The sequence below is a fragment of the Azolla caroliniana genome, unplaced genomic scaffold, assembly GCF_043228905.1.
Source record: "Azolla caroliniana isolate FFs.n. ecotype wild unplaced genomic scaffold, voAzoCaro1.0.p SCAF_6, whole genome shotgun sequence".
In the NCBI taxonomy this organism is placed as follows: domain Eukaryota; kingdom Viridiplantae; phylum Streptophyta; class Polypodiopsida; order Salviniales; family Salviniaceae; genus Azolla; species Azolla caroliniana.
The window spans coordinates 10,524,639-10,531,562 of record NW_028230441.1 but is presented as its reverse complement, the minus strand read 5'-3'; the positions used below and the strand labels follow the sequence as shown (position 1 = coordinate 10,531,562).

Below are 6,924 nucleotides of genomic sequence, written 5' to 3'. Positions count from 1 at the left end.
CGATGATCGATGCAGAATGTTTATGATGAGGCACAAGGCACATTCGATGTCGACACAAGGTGAGACAAGCACCTCAACCTCGGATAATGTATGGTTCGTTGACTCAGGAGCGTCCAATCATATGACGTCTCATGAATATTGGTTCCGAGAATTACGAAAGCCCGATCGGCCCGGTTATGTTGAAACAGGCGATGACGCAACTCATTCAATATGGCACATCGGAAACGTCCCATTTGGGAACGACGGAAAACAAACCTACCTCAAAAATGTCTTCCATGTCCCAACCATCACCAAAAACTTGGTCTCGGTAGGCCAGATTGTCGAAAAAGGGATGCAAGTGCGGTTCAATGATGAAGGGTGCCTCATTGAAAAAGGAGGTTGCCTCATTGCTCACGGTCGCCAAGAAGGCAGAATGTTTATCCTCGAATCAAACAAGGTAAAGTCGGCAATGTATGCAAAAGGTCTTAATGTCAAAACCAACCTGAAACTCTGGCACAAGCGAATTGGCCACATTAATCTCAAGAAGCTACAGAATAAGCAATCGAAAGGAGTCGTAATTGGACTCCCGAACTTTACCGAGAAGGAGATTACGGGTGTATGTGAGGTGTGCCAATTTAGAAAACAACACTGACATCCATTCCCGAAAGAGAGGAATGTGAGCAAAGGGATCCTGGATGTAGTACATTTAGATGACATGGGGACCGGCACAGATGGCAACATTCCGCTGTTGCCGATACTAAGTATGTCACATTCATCAACGACTTTTCAAGGCACACCTGGATCTACCCGATGAGACGGAAGAGTGAAGTGTTCAGACACTTCCAAAGGTTCAAAAACGAAGTAGAAAAATCCACGAGTCAGCACGTACACTGCCTTCGATCAAATGGAGGCAAAGAATATTTCTCAGACGAGTTTACGGCATATCCTCGAAAGGAAGGAATATGACGAGAATTCTCTTGCCGGCACACACCTCAACAAAACGGCGTAGCCGAGCGAAAGAATCGCCACATAGTAGAGATTTCACGGGCAATGTTGAACGAGAAGAACCGGTCGAAATCGTATTGGGCAGAAGCGGCGAACACAGTTATATATCTAATGAACCGATGTACAACATCTGGCGTGCATGAGGTTACCCCACACGAGAAGTTTTACGGAAAGAAGCCGGACCTATCCCATGTTCGGACATTCGGCTCCATCACCTATGCGCATGTTCCCAACAAGAAGTGACAAAAGCTCGACCCGAAGTTAGAGAAATGTATCCTTGTAGGATACTCATTGGAGCAAAAGGGGTACAAGTGCTATAACCCCTATACTCAAAAGTTTTGTGTGAGTCGAGATGTCGCTTTCGATGAGTCAGCATCCTGGTACACACCAGAGACAACTTCAACCTTGACTCAGTTCAACCCAGAATCAGCCAAACAAGAGATACAAGAAGAAGATCAACTCGGACACATGTACGAAGACAACCTGCTTACGACAAGGCTGAGTGGCCCACAAGAGCCTCCGAGTGATCCAACACATCTCGACCGACTCCAAAGCTAGACAAGGGGAAGGTCAAAATGCCAGAATATGAAGACCTTATGGACAATGAGTCAGCTCACTCCCTTGACAGTGAGTTTGAAGCCTTCAACATCCAAACAAATGGAGCGAAGAAAGCATTAGTCTCAGCGAACGAGAAGCTATGCCGGTCCACCCGTGAAAAGAACCCCGTAAGCCGGTTCGGGTACGATGAGTACATGGTGTATCATTACGCCTTCATGATGAAGGTAGCAACTGTTCGAGAGCCGGAAACATTTTTTGATGCCGTGAAGGACCCACAATGGATCGACACGATGAATGAAGAAATGCAGGCCTTGTGCAAAAACGAGACATGGAACCTTGTTCCACATTCACCTCATAGGAAATCGATTGGTTGCAAATGGATCTACAAGGTCAAATACAACGTCGTTGGCTCAGTAAATCGCTTCAAAGCAAGACTTGTTGCAAAAGGATACACACAAATGCATGGAGTTGATTATGAGGAGACCTTTGCCCCGGTGGCAAAGATGACGACTTTGCGAACCATAATTGCACTCGCAGCTGCGAAAGGGTGGCATCTCCACCAGATGGACGTAAAGAATGCCTTCCTCCAAGGCAAATTAGCAGAGGAGGTCTTCATGATTCAACCCCCCACATTTTGAATCGAAGAATCATCCGAAAGTAGTATGTAGAATAAAGAAGCCACTCTATGGCCTTAAGCAAGCATCGCATGCTTGGCATTCAAAGATTACTCAGTATCTTCATCAAATTGGTTTTTGAATGTTGAAATCGGACAACTCTCTGTATATCCGAAATGAGTCAGACAACCCGATTGTCATCATCCTGTACGTGGATAATTTGGTCATTAGAGGAAAGGATCTTGCCGAGATTAATAAGGTAAAATCACTCCTATCTAGCAGATTCGAAATGAAAGATATGCACGAGCTCCATTACTTCCTTGGTATCGAAGTAATTCGGACACCAGTTGAGATAGTGATCTCTCAACGACACTACGTTCTCAATTCACTCTACAAGTTCAGAATGACCGAGTGCAAACCTATGTCTACCCCTCTCGACCGAAGTCTCAAGCTTGATGTCGATTCGGGCACAACCGAGTGCGATCCGACTCGGTATCGACAATTGATCGACAACCAAATCTATCTAACCATCATAGGACCCGACCTCAGCTATTCAGTCGATCTACTTAGCCAATTCATACAGAACCCACGAAATGATAATCTCGATTGCGGTAAGAGGATAGTTCGGTATGTTATTACGACGATGGATTACGGGATCATGTATAAGTCGAATACGCTTATTCGACTTGAAGGGTACATAGACGCAGACTGGGCAGGCTATAAGGTCGATAGACGTTCAACCTCTAGATTCGTTTTCTCTTTCAGCAACGGAGGAATCTCTTGGAGTAGCAAGAAGTAGCCGGCACTCACACTGTCGAGCACAGAGGCCAAATATAGGGGTGCGGTAGTCACCACGTGCAAAGCTGTCTGGCTCAAACGCATCTTGAAGGATTTGGGCGTTCCCATCACGGACCCAATTCACGTCTACTGTGAGAACATGAGTAGCATCTATCTCACTCGGAACCCGGTATTCCACACGTGAACTAAACACGTCGAGGTGCACTATCACTTCATTCGTGAGCAAGTTCAGACAGGCGAAATCAATTTACAACATATCAGTATGCACCACCAGGTTGTTGATATCTTCACGAAGGCCGTAGGCGTTGACAAGCTCAGGAAATTCACATTGGGCCTTGGTCTCACGATCTCTACATTGTTGAGCTTGAGGGGGAGTACAATAGCAGCTGACACCGAACAACAGTCGAGCTGAGCAACGAGCACGAAGCGATCGAAAACCAAAAAAACGATTCAACAAAATCGAAGTATTTCGAAGACCGAACCGAACAAATTTTCGGCATCCGGAAGTTGTGTTCGAAGGGGCATGTTGAGAATCGAACTCAACTTCCCATAGGAATAGTGTTCACACTAGGCAATGGGCAACTTACTAGGACATTTCTATAATTAGTAGAAAGGGCATTTGCCCTAGACTAGTTGGTATTGAAACCAACCCTCTGTAACTTAGTTGGTGTTGGAGGTAATATACAGTTTTCTTGTTTAGAGCTCTCTCTCTCTCTCTCCCTCTCTCTCTCTCTCATTTCACTCCAGCCATCATTGTTTACATTCTATAGCTTATTGGAAATCTCTTTCAGAGAGCTTTCTAAGAAATGTTCATTTACTGAATTCTGTTACCGTGGCGAGAAGTTATGCGCATTTTCGTCTGCATCCATCTTTGCCCCACGGCTCCTCAAACGCAAGGTAGATTTTGAAGCCCTAATCAAGTGAAAGGTACATTTTCTTTCTCTCTCCCTCCCTCCCTCTCTTCTCGTAGGGTTTGGTCCTACAATGACACACACTCGTAGGGCCACCTCAAAATTCGGGAGTATGATTGATAATGAACTGAAATCACCAACAAATGTTGATTCCAATGTAATAAACACAATGGACAAAATGCTTATGAGTCACTTGATTTCTCTTCAAGAAACCATAAACAAGCAAGGTGAAGAGATTAGGATGTTAATCAAAGAGAATGCTAAGCTCCAAACTATTGCCATTGAGAATGAAATTCTCAAGAAAGTGGTTGCAAAACTTGAAGAAGAGATTCAAGAATGTAAAAAAGCTTCTTTCGAAACAAATGAGCACCTTAATAAGATTGAGTTAAAGGAAGCATTAAAAGAAGAAAGTATGTGGTGGGGATGGGGTATCAAACTCATCTAATATGCATGTGATGCATCAAGAGAAGAATATTGAAAGCATAGATGTTGGAGAAGTGAAAGAGCGTGAATGAAGATCAAAGAACATTGTTATCCGTGGGATTAAAGAGGAGAGTCTAGAAACACCTGCTTCCCTTGAAAAGGCCATTGGTGAATTTTTAGCATGCATTATGGGATGTCGGATGTGAATGTATATGGGGCACACCGAGTTGGGAACCATGGTGTTACTCGCTCCGAAGAAAGGCCCATTGTATGCACAATGACAGATGATACAAAGTGGTGGATCATACTCGAAAATAGTTGGGTATACCTCAAAGGTACGCAATGCTTTGTGAGTGAAGATCGTACTATCTCACAATAAAATGCCCATCGTAAAGAATATGAAGAAAGATTGAAAAATAAGGTTAAGGATGTGCTTAAAGATGTAAATGTAGGAAAATAGGGACACTGACCTATGAGACTAAACCACGTCTTTTACGAATATGTTTTTGGAATTGCAATGGATACCCATAGAATGCGGGATTCGACATAGAGGAGTTCATCGATGACTTGGATATCACACTTCTTGTTGAAACATGGGAGCATGATACTCAAAGGATTGAAGGTTTAGGAAACTATAATGTACACTCTTTGATATGGGAGAAAAATCCAAGACAAAGAAGAGGACAAGGAGGGGTGACATGTTTGATTAAGAAGGAAATAGAGAAATATGTGTGAATTGTAAAAAATGATGAACATAAATGCTACATATGGCTCAAAATAGAAACACCTAATGATTTGCCCACTTTTGTCGTTGGATGTTACATTCCTCATCAAGATTCTAACTTCTATGCTTGTTTGGATAAAGATCAAGATTTTGCAAATATAGAAGATGATATTGCTTATTTCAAATCCAAAGGGGAAGTTATTGTCTTTGGTGACATGAATGCTCATACAAGAAGTTTCCAACTTGATTCACAAGAATCTTTCATGCCACATATCTCAAGGATGCAAGAGGATATGCAAATGTATAGTCGATCTTCTAGCGATTAAAAAGATCTAGACCAATTTGGGAAACTACTCCTACAAATGTGCAATAGTACCGTATTGCTTATTGCAAATGGTGTTTCCTTATGGTCCAATATTAATGGCTTTACATGTAGAAAACACAATGGAAATAGTGTGATTGACTATGTGCTACTTTCCGAAGGTATTTTGGATCATATACATAAATTCTCACTGGGGGAATGGACACCGGAATCCGATCATAGGCACTTATGTATTGATCTCAAATGTGTGCATAGGTTTGATTGCGAGAAGGTCATTGAAGATAGTAAACAAACGCACTTGAGCCTGAATCTTAAGCAAGTGCCCATGTATTCCAAGATGGTTGAGGATATGTTACAAATGACAAAGAAACAACATGGTGCCACACTAGAATGTAAATGGGAAGCTTTTAAGAATGCCATTGTCTCTTGTACAAACAAATGTTTTTCGACCAACCGCACATCATGGAAATGCACCAAGAAATGTAAAAAAAAAAGGTTTGATAAAGAATGTCATGAAGCTCGAAAGTGCCTTACGTTTTTGGATGTAGTTAAGGATAAAGAAAATTACCAAAAGCATTTGCATGACTGTAAAAGGCTTATTCAAAGAAAGAGACGAATATGGAAAGTTACTCAACAACTTCTCCAAATGCAAGAGAAAGCACATGCGTGTGCCAAATTTTGGGGAAATCTAAAGGGGAAACGTGTTGAGAGTTATGGTGACTGAACTCTTCATGACTTGTCTATGCATTGTAAGAATTTATATGAGTTATCTCTTGCCGGAAAGATGATGTGTTATGGTTCTCTTTCACATATGTCTCCCTTCTTTACAATTGAAGATATATGCATAGGACTTGAGAAATTGGCCTCACGAAAGGCAAGCGATCTTCAATGTATAAAAGCTGAAATGCTCAAATGGATGGGAAAGGAAGCACATATATGGATATGCGATATGTTTAATGATGCATTGCAACATGGTATGCCATATGATTGGACTACAAATTGGATCAAACCTTTACATAAAGGCAGAGATGTAAATAATGTAAATAACTATCGAACCATCATGGTTGGCTCATTAATGGCAAAACTATTTGGATGTATAATGGAATCAAAGATAAGTGTATCGGTAGAAAAAAATGGTAAGAGAGCTTATGGACAAGCTGGTTTTCGAAAACACCATTGATCATCTTGTCACTCTTCGAGTATTAATGGAGGAAAGTCGCCTTAGAGGTAAAGGTTTATATTGTTGCTTTGTAGACTTCAAGAAAACTTTTGATATGGTACCTCGTGAGCATCTTTGGAGGCACATGGAAGAACTTGAGGTGCCAAGTGAATATATGCTTGCAATTTCTCGAATATATGAGAAGGTTATATGTTGTGTGCATATGAGAGATAGACTTTCAGATTTTTTCAATAACACTATTGGTGTTAAGCAAGGATGCCCACTCTCACCAACATTATTTGGTCTATGCATTGATGAATTAGAAGAAAAGGTTACCAAGTTTGTAAAGGAAGAATGTGTTGAAGAAGTTGCCATTGGGAATGTTGTGATTATGCTTTTGTTATACCCGGATGATGTAGTGCTTTTTGCAA

The 6,924-nt window shown here is 41.6% G+C and overlaps 1 pseudogene; it reads left to right on the top strand.

The window, feature by feature from the left end:
- Positions 1–4,106: 4,106 nt before the first annotated feature.
- Positions 4,107–6,514, top strand: LOC147863053 (uncharacterized; annotated as a pseudogene).
- The last annotated feature ends 410 nt before the right edge of the window (positions 6,515–6,924 follow it).